Source organism: Macrobrachium rosenbergii, chromosome 27 (genome assembly GCF_040412425.1).
Source record: "Macrobrachium rosenbergii isolate ZJJX-2024 chromosome 27, ASM4041242v1, whole genome shotgun sequence".
Taxonomy (NCBI): domain Eukaryota; kingdom Metazoa; phylum Arthropoda; class Malacostraca; order Decapoda; family Palaemonidae; genus Macrobrachium; species Macrobrachium rosenbergii.
Window position 1 is genome coordinate 23,384,509 of NC_089767.1, and position 7,500 is coordinate 23,392,008.

A 7,500-nucleotide genomic window follows, 5' to 3' on the forward strand; every position below is an offset into this window, starting at 1 on the left:
AGAGAGAGAGAGAGAGAGAGAGAGAGAGAGAGAGAGAGAGAGAGAGAGAGAGAGATGCCGTGGAGGAATGATGAACAATTTAAAAAGAAAATACATATATTTCATAAATATACGGCTTAATGGAATCATTTAAACTTTTATGAGACGTTAGGAGAGGAAGACTCCGTGGAGAAATGATGGGTAATTTATAAAAATCGAATATAATGAATAATTATACAGGTTAATGGAATTATTAAGACTTTTGTGAGACGTTTAGAGAGGAAGATCACGTTGAGAAATGATGAAAAATTGATAAAAGTCGAACAAAATGAATAAATGCACAGGCAAATGGAATAATTTTGACATTTGCCATTCTGTTAGAAGAAAGTCCGGTATAAGATATTCATCGAAAAAAGTAGGATGAAAGACTTTGTAGGTGTAAGAAGCCAATAATTCAAGAGGTAATAAATTAAGCTACGCTACAGATAAAAGTCTTTTGACAAAATACACATCAATACAAGACAGATGAAAGACTTTGTAGGTGTAAGAAGCCAATAATTCAAGAGGTAAATTAAGCAACAGATGAAAGTCGTTTGAAAAAATACACATCGATAAAAGCCAGATGAAAGACTTTGTAGGTATAAGAAGCAAATAATTCAAGAGGTAAATTAAGCTACAGATGAAAGTCTATTGACAAAATACACATCAATAAAAGCCAGATGAAAGACTTTGTAGGTATAAGAAAATTAAGAAAAAAGTAATTCAAGAGGTAAATTAAGCTACAGATGAAAGTCTATTGACAAAATACACATCAATAAAAGCCAGATGAAAGACTTTGTAGTATAAGAAGCAAATAATTCAAGAGGTAAATTAAGCTACAGATGAAAGTCTATTGACAAAATACACACCAATAAAAGCCAGATGAAAGACTTTGTAGGTATAAGAAGCAAATAATTCAAGAGGTAAATTAAGCTACAGATGAAAGTCTTTTGACAAAATGCACAACAATAAAAGCCAGATGAAAGACTTTGTAAGCACAAGAAGCAAATAACTCAAGAGGTAAATTAAGCTAGGCTACAGATGAAAGTCTATTGACAAAACACACATCAATAAAAGCCAAATGAAAGACTTTGTACGCATAAGAAGCAAATAATTCTAGATCCCTGTACCCCAGAAGGTGACATCCGAACGCGGTCATCTGCGCCAACCCTCTATCTATCTATTTGGGCGATCCACTGATAACGAACAAGGCCCCTTTGACGCGCGCGAGAGAGACACGGATAAACAGTCTCCCTAAGACAGTTTCACGTTTCAATAATATTCTGCCATAAAGAGCAGGTATAGACTCTTCTGCTCTGTTTGTGTATTTACGGTGATGCATCGTTATCGGTGTCGAGTGACCTGATGCCACCTACGAAGAGGTTGACATTCGTACATTCTTCTCTAGCCCGCCTTACGGCTGTTTTCGTTCGTTCAGGCCGGTAGACTTTGGGCTCATACTTTTGCTTATATGAATGTATATGTATGTATATATATATGTGGGTGTATATAATATACATGTATATGTATATATATATATATATATATATATATATATATATATATATATATATATATATATATATTCCATTATTTCGAGGTTCATTATTGTGCATTCTTTGAAGGCGGAAAATTTATTATTTTATTATTATTATTATTATTATTATTATTATTATTATTATTATTATTATTATTATTATTATTATTATTATTATTATTAGTGTGCGCATATTTCAAGAATGAAGACAAAAGCCTATATGACTTGGAAACCTTTTTTGAAAATTTACTCATTTATGGAAAAACGAACGTAAGCTATTGAAAGAGTAAAGGGTAACGGAAATCAAATAAAAGTAGTAACCGATGAATACTGAATTAACAGAAAAATATGTTAAGTTGTTAAAAAAACCCGGAAAGATATTATGTCTGAACGCACCGTTAAGCAATACTTAGGTTAGGCAGTTGGAATATATATTCATTTGATAAATAATTTCCTTAACAGTACCAAATATTTTTCTTAATGTTAAAGATTGATATGACATGAATTTAACGTAGTGTCCTCTTTTTTTTTATTAATAATAAGTCCGTATGAAAAACTATCATGTTATGTATGTGGTTTCGAAAATTGTTGCTCGTTGATTGCAGAATATCTTTATAAATGCCATTTCTCTCTCTCTCTCTCTCTCTCTCTCTCTCTCTCTCTCTCTCTCTCTCTCTGTCTCTCTCAAATTAAATGGATTAAATACTCACTTAATAGAATATGCTCTTAAAAACACCACAAATTTGTCTTAATGTCATAATTATGGTTAATTTAGTGTGTAAATTAAATGTTTGGTTAATAAGTCTGTGTAAATTAAATGTTTGGTTAATAAGTCTGTGTAGATTAAATGTTTGGTTAATAAGTCTGTGTAAATTAAATGTTAGGTTAACAAGTCTGTGTAAATTAAATGTTTGGTTAATAAGTCTGTGTAAATAAAATGTTCGGTTAATGAGTCCGCGTAAATTAAATGTTTGGTTAATAAGTCTGTGTAAATTAAATGTTCGATTAATAAGTCTGTGTAAATTGAATGTTCGATTAATAAGTTTGTGTAAACTGAATGTTCGATTAATAAGTTTGTGTAAATTAAATGTTCGGTTAATAAGTCTGTGTAAATTAAATGCTTGGCTAATAAGTCTGTGTCAGTTAAATGTTCCGTTAATAAGTTTATGTAAATTAAATGTTTGGTTAATAAGTCTGTGTAAATTGAACATTTGGTTAATAAATATATGTAAATTCTATTATGACGTGTTGATTGCAGAATATCTGTACGAATGTCATTCTCTCTCTCTCTCTCTCTCTCTCTCTCTCTCTCTCTCTCTCTCTCTCTCTCTCTCTCATTCTTCACTCGCTCCATGACCTTATCTTTGAAATGACGATCATGAGAATTATGTAGGATTTTCGACCTTAAAGGTAAACAGTCCGACATTATTATGCGTGCATGCATTGCATTGCCTTTTAAGGGTCCAAACTTCTTTTATCTGTTTGCGTTTAACTGCATTCATCAGGATGTTTTACTCTTCTCCTGCAATGTTTTCTGCTCCTCTCTCTCTTTCTCTCTCTTTGTCTTCCATTGCCTTGGCTTCTCTTGCCTTGACACTTATTCAAAATTCATCTTCCCATTGAATCCACCCCTCGTTCGTTAATTACTTTTGTCGTCCTCCCTCTCTCTCTCTCTCTCTCTCTCTCTCTCTCTCTCTCTCTCTCTCTCTCTCTCTCTGTCACACACACACACACACACACACACATCCTCGTTTTCTCATTCTCTCTCTCTCTCTCTCTCACACACATCATCATCATCTCTCTCTCTCTCTCTCACACACACACACACACACATCCTCGTTTTCTCTCTCTCTCTCTCTCTCTCTCTACACACACACACATCCTCAATTTCTCTCTTTCTCTCGCTCTCTCTCTCTCTCTCTCTCTCTCTCTCTCACACACACACACACACACACACACACACACACACACACAACATCTCTCTCTCTCTCTCTCTCTCTCTCTCTCTCTCTCTCTCTCTGTTCATTTCTTTATTTCCATGTGTCCTTCTCTTCCCAGTCCTATTCATTCCGTATTCCTTTTCATCCTTTCTCTTCCTACCCCCCAATCAAAACTTAATACGATTCTCATCATTGACTCTTCCCCTTAGCTTATCATCCTTGCAAACAAATTTTCCCACAAGATTTCCCCCGTGCGCGGGATGCCCTGGGGCTAAAACCTCCCCCTAGGACCCCCAGGACACACCCCAACAGCCACTACCCCACCCCAGGGGGAGGGGCTCCCCAAAAGGCCCTCCCACCCCCCAACCAGGGGTACCACCCCTACCTACTCTTGTCATACAAGCCCATTGCTTCGCTACATCTTCCGCATAACTGCCTTTCTCTCTCTCTCTCTCTATCTCTCTCTCTCTCTCTCTCATATGCAGTAATTGTTATTTTCCTTCCTCTTTCATTTTCATTTAGTTTCCTTTGCCCGTCCCTCTCTCTCTCTCTCTCTCTCTCTCTCTCGTATGCAGTTAATGTTTTTTCCCTTCCTCCATCATTTTCATTTATTTTCCTCAGTCTCTCTCTCTCTCTCTCTCTCTCTCTCTCTCTCTCCTATTTCCATACAGAGTCCAAAAGAGACATTTTCTCTCACTTTTATGTAGAGTTCACCCGCCTCTCCCCTCCCTTCTCTCTTTCTCTCGCTCTCTCTATCTCTCTATGTTTTCTTTCCATACAGTATTTAGTTTCATTCTCAGTTCCCCTCTGTCTCTCTCCTAACCCCCCTTTTTTATTACTTTATTTTCTAATCTCTCTCTCCCTCTCTCTCTCTCTCTCTCTCTCTCTCTCTCTCTCTCTCTCTCTCTCTTCTCTCTCTGTTAATCAGCTCAGTGGTCTGGTTGAACTAAGATATATACTTAACTTAACTTTCGCCAGCTTTAAAAATCAGCCTTTTTTATTCAGTATTTTCTCATGTAGTGAAATGAATACAATGCAAGACTTTCTGGCCGATTTTTTCCAAAAATATGGTTTTTATGTTTTTTATTTTATTTTATTATTTTTTTTTAGAATCCCTTATAACAGAATAGTGAGCAGTAACACCCACATACTTCAAGAAACTTCTCAGCCCATTCCTGCTACACATTTCGTAAATGTAGAAGCCTCCCTTTGACTCCATAATCCTATTTTTTATTTGCATCATTATATCTTTTCGGAAATGATAAATCTTTTCGTAAATGATCTATCTTTTCTTAAATGTGATCATTCGGATTTGATGCCAGGGGAGAGAAGATAAAATTCTCAATACGGAGGATTAAATGAATTCGCCTAACCGCTTGCCAAGTGTTCAAGCCGCTTGGTTACAAAATTATCTTGTTATTTTTACTCTTCATGTAAACATAAACTTTGCACTAACACACACGCGTACACTCACACCCACACACGCACACACACACACACACGCACATACATACATATATATATATATATATATATATATATATATATATATATATATATATATATATATATATATATATATATATATATATATATATATATATATATATATATATATATATATATATATATATATATATATATATTATATATATGAAATATATAATTGTGTATACCTATATATATATATATATATATATATATATATATATATATATATATATATATATATATATATATATATATATATATATATATATATATATATAAAAAAAGCGGAAGGTGAAGAACGTACGTGGTATAAAAAAATCCATACGTTATGTGCTTTTGCATGAGCACATTTCTGAAATGAGGAAGTAAATAACTAGCAAAAATGATAGCATACGAATGAAATATGACCCGTGCATATTTTGTGAACTACTCGTTTTCTTAAGGATCCGTGTTTGTCAGTGTTTAGTCATCTGATATGATTATATATATATATATATATATATATATATATATATATATATATTATATATATATATATATATATATATATATATATATATATATATATATATATATATATATATATATATATATATATATATTATATATATATATGTATATATACATATATGTGTGTGTGTATACATATGTATAGACCGTGTTCTTGACTTTGTAAATAAGGTGACACATGTCGATAATAGCTTAGTATATATGATTATTTTCCAGTGATAAGCAGTAAATGTGACACTCGGTCAGTGACTGATAATATGGCCAAGTAAATCATTCAGGAACTCTCAGGGTCCATACTATCCTCCCTTAGAGTTAGCATTTAACATTACTATATAATCTTTCATGATTATTGACAGTCCCATGGTTTATTATTCGTCTTTGGTGCCTCATTACATCCGTGGTCTGATATTCCCACATTGGGATTCAAATCCACCAACCAATTTTCCCCCGCGTGGTACACTGTAGGCATTACTGAAGGGTGTTTGCAGCGTTCCTCCAACCTCTAGCTGCACTCACTTTTTGGATTTTACTTTGCCTCTGTTCCTGCTTCCTTTCTTTAGTCTTGTTGTCCAACCTCTCTAACTATTACTGCTGAGTGCAACTGCGGGATTTTCTCCCTGTTCTGCATTTAGAGCCCTGTACTACCTCTTCCTTATTTAGTTGGTCTCTTTATCTTGCTGTCCAACCACTCCAGCTCCCTCTTTTCGCTGTCTGAATTTCATAAAACCAACTAACCAGTTCTTAGACACACACACACACAATCTCTCTCTCTCTCTCTCTCTCTCTCTCTCTCTCTCTCTCTCTCTCTCTCTCTCTCTCTCCTGATGTATGTGCTTCTATTTTCATCCTTAAACCATCTAACTAGTTTTCAGACATTCACACACGCAGACACAGTTCTCTCTCTCTCTCTCTCTCTCTCTCTCTCTCCTGATGTATGTGCTTCTATTTTCATCCTTAAAACAACCAACTAGTTTCCAGACATTCAGACACGCAGACACATTCTCTCTCTCTCTCTCTCTCTCTCTCTCTCTCTCTCTCTCTCTCTCTCTCTCTCTCTCTTATGTAATAACATTTTTAATGGAATAAAGAATTTGACTTTTGACTCTCTCTCGATGCATGAACTTACGTTATCATCCCATCACTCATCCTAGTTTAGTAATATTACCACGATCGTATATATACTTTTATGCACTGAAACAATCCGGTAGATAATGTAAAGCAAAAGACATTCTGAGTTCCCACGTCCCGTGAATTATTTTCTACATTGGAATCAAAACGAAAATTCCAGCGTGATGAATGGGAAATTGAACAAACAAGCGTGTGCGTGTCAGCGTGACATGACCGAGGAAAAAAAAGAAAAAAAAAGAAGGGAGGAGATATTGTCTTTTTCTCCTCCTCCTCCTCCTCCCTCCTGCTCCTCCTCCTCTGCCAGAATGAGAGCGAGGAAGAGGAGGTAGAAAAAAGTGTGCGAGGGAACAGCCACCGCACAGAAATGGCTGTCATATATCATATTCTTTTCCAAATAACTGGTAATCCGTGATTTATTGAAGTTATCTCTGGCCGTCCTGTAATCTTATTTGTTATCATGCAATCCTCCTGTCTCTCTTTCCCTCTTTCTCTCTTTCTCTACCCTTTGTAATCTTCTGTAATCAATGTATTCTCACAGAGTGGAATTTTTTTTTTAATCTTTTTCCCAGAGGTGCACGGCCACACACTCCAGCCATTTCTCTGACCAATAGAAACTCGCTTTGCGTCTTCCAACCCTAACCCCTGAATCTCCATTGGCCGTCGCCTCAACGAAGCCAACATTCCTGACAACATTTGTTAGATGACAGTGCCAGCACCTCCTTCGAGGAAGAGCGAAGCTCCACTTAAGAACGGCCCAGCGTGTCGTGACTTCATTGATTAGCGGCCCTGCGATTGGCTGTTAGGTGTGACACTCAGTGAATATCCGAAGTTCTGGCCTGTGATAGCGAGGTGTCATGCCACTGGAAAGCTTATCTT